Source organism: Vigna angularis, chromosome 7 (assembly GCF_016808095.1).
Source record: "Vigna angularis cultivar LongXiaoDou No.4 chromosome 7, ASM1680809v1, whole genome shotgun sequence".
In the NCBI taxonomy this organism is placed as follows: Eukaryota; Viridiplantae; Streptophyta; class Magnoliopsida; order Fabales; family Fabaceae; genus Vigna; species Vigna angularis.
In genome coordinates, this window is record NC_068976.1 from 21,050,726 (window position 1) to 21,053,945 (window position 3,220).

Here is a 3,220-nt window from a genome sequence, read left to right on the forward strand (position 1 = left end):
GATCTACCTCCTCAGTTTTCGTTTCCCCGAACTGCGTTGACGAAGAAGAACCCAAATAATAGATGACGAACCAAATGCACACTTAACATACTTAATCTCATTTTAAAACTTAAACAACATAAAACGTAACATCGCCGTTTGCCACGTCTGCTAAAAGTTAACGCCGTCCAATTTTAAGGACTAATAGTAAGAGTTTCAAAACTATGAGGACTAAAAACCATCAAAGTTTCGAGTAGGGATTAAAACCAAAATCGTGTGATACTTAAGGGACGAAAAACATATTTAACCCTTTTTTTTAAGTGTGCAAAATTTTTCTTTTCAATTAAAATTTATTTGTTATGAGATGTACATATATTTATTTTTCATATATTTAAAAAAATGTGTTTTGTGTTTTATTTGCTTCGTGATTTTTTTTAGTGTTTTTACTAAAAAGAAAAAAAATTCAAAAATTCAAAAAATTCAAAAAAAAAATTGTTTTGCGTAGTCCATGATTTTTTTCGGCCCTCAGTTTCTTACCAATAATTCATTAAAAATTTTCACTTCAGATCTCAATTTTTTCAATTTTCCTTATTTTCCTTCATTGTAAAAAAAATTTCTTAGTTGTTTCATACTGATCTTTGATTGAAAATTTTGTTTAGACTAAGAGAGATTTCATTCATCAATGCAAAAAAATTACAGTAATGGAAAAATGGAGATTTAACATATCTGAAAATGAAATTGCAATAGATATATGAAAATAAAGATGTTTGATGTTCGATCAGTAATGATCGTTAATTTTACACACCAAAATAAAAAAAATATATATAAACATAAAAAAAAATAATTGTCCATATTACATGCCTTATTCAAATTCTGGCCACACTCGGCTAGTAAAAACATAAAAAAAATATAACAAAACATTAAAAACGAAAGTTGTTGTTGGGTGGAGTTCTTAAGGTAAGCTCCGTCGAGGGAGCTCTGGTGCGGAATGTAGGAGGCCTAGGCGGAGGGATTTATCGTCATCTCTGTCATCGTCGATGATGATGGGAATGTGGAACAAATCCAACAGCCTTGGTGCCCTCATAATCACCCAGTCATATTCTTTCAACAAAAAAAAAAGCTTGTGTTAATAATTGAAAAAAAAATATATCAATAAAAATAGTGAGATGATGAGAGTTCTTACCGTACATATAGAGCGGCAACATTGAAAAGAGAGTGCCAGTGGGGTCTATCTCTACTTGCCAGCGCCTGACCCGATTGTCGTGGTGTACGTTGTAGTCAGTAGCTTCGCCGAAAGCCCTTAGTCGAGACGCAATCTCGACGACTTGCGCTCTGCTTGGATGGGTAACCCCATAGTTGTAGATGTTGGTCATCATCTTGACCTGATCATCTGTAGGACGCCACTGCTAACTGGTGTATCTCTCTGATTCCATCTCACTCATCATATTCTAAAACATAAAAAAAAATAAAAAAATAAAAAAAATAAAAATAAAAGAATTCATTATGGCAAAGCAATTGAAGCTCACGGTTTTAGAGAATTTATTGAAGAATGAAGTGTGAATTTTATAATGGGGGAGACAACTCACGGCACATTTGAATTGAAGTAAGGTCCAATATTTGCTGAGAAGTCACACACATCCAATTACAATTCATTTTGGCAAGTATCCAGCATGAAACAAAAATGGAAGTACCACCTATGATTGAAGAATGTTTATTTGGTTTATGAGAAATGGAGGTGGCCGTGAAGCATGATGGAGGGGCACATACAACATCTCACCAAAATAGCTAGCACAAAAGCACACCAATTAGAATTAAAGGAAGGGGCCACATGTTGAAAATGTCCAAATGAAAACACCACACGGCCATTCATATTGTTTTAATCATAAAAGAATGTGTTGGATGGAAAAGAAGGGGACCACCTTTGTTGGAAGGTCACGGCACATGGAAAGAGTTCAAAGATGAAATGTTAAATTTTATGAGCAATAGGAAGGGAAGTATATAGCACACGGCCCCTCTTTCTTCTTCTATTGTCATTGGAGAAAGTTATACAATATGATAGGGTAAAGGAGTCAACATATGGGGCCACCACTTGGAGAAGCATTTGATGAATGGCTTGGAAAAAAAACTATGGTCATGTGTGCACACGTAGAAGAGCACAAATAATGGACTTTGAAGAAGTAAGATAGTGGAGGGACACATGGCTTTCACATTACAAATTTTCATTCAACCATTAACGTGAAGCTTGATTGAAAAAGGGGGCCACCACTCTTGGCAAAGCTTACGGCACTTTGGTTTAGGAATCTGCAGAATTTTCCTCTTCCACTCTACACAAAGCTCACGGTCTTGAAGAAGGCAGCTGCACCAGTCACGTCCAGCAAAGCCATGACAGCAATTTCAAGCATCCAGCAGCAACCCCATTCCTACAGCAACAAGCACTTCACGGTTGGCATCAACTTCATGTCCAGCAAACTTGAAGCAGATTGGAGTGACATTCCACGGCTTGGATGATATCTAGGAGCAAAGAAGAAGTGCTGTCATGCATGGAGAGAAACCGCAAGAAGGAGCAGAAGAAGATTCACGGGTCTAGCAAGCACACGGCAAATTGAAGAAAAAGACAAACAATGGAGGCCCCCACCTCATTTCTGCTGGCACGGCTAGGCAACATTTTGATGAGAAAGTCTTCAAAGCTACTGGTATTGAAGAAAAGACAAGAAGCCTAGGGGGACAACTGTTAGAGAACAAAGGCTGAATTGAAGGAGTTTGTTTCAGAGAATTAGCTATAAAATGGAGAAGCATGCACGATAGAAAACTCATTAGAATTAGGAGTAGGATAGTTAAGAGTGCAATTACGTTCTGGCTTTCCATTTTCCTCCTCCCCTTTGGGGGAGATTTTAGATTTCTTTTAATTTTCAGTTTCAAGGATTGAATTTCCATTATAGTTTCCACTCTGCATTTTCCAATTGAGGTTGAATTTAATTTTCATTTACGCACTCCGTTTTCACGTTTAAACTTTGGACGAAATTCTGTTCTGTTATGAATTTTTTAGATTTGCAATTTTAATTCTGTCAGGAATTCACTGCACCCGTTGATTTACGTTTTCAGAAAAAATTAAATTTCGTTTTTACCATTTTCAAAATTTATTGTCTTCTGTTTTCTACTATTTACTATATTTTCAATATTTACTGCATTTTCGTTTTCTGCACTGCTATTTTATTTTCCGCATCAAAACACCATCAAACCC

General features: G+C 36.1%; 1 long non-coding RNA gene across 1 annotated transcript; it reads right to left on the minus strand.

The window, feature by feature from the left end:
- Positions 1-636: 636 nt before the first annotated feature.
- On the minus strand, positions 637-2,905 carry LOC128197722 (uncharacterized). Its single transcript, XR_008250413.1, has 3 exons — positions 1,566-2,905; positions 1,163-1,427; positions 637-1,080 (listed from the first exon to the last, which is right to left on the minus strand). It is a non-coding gene; the product is annotated as an uncharacterized LOC128197722 (long non-coding RNA).
- Between the last annotated feature and the right edge of the window lie 315 nt (positions 2,906-3,220).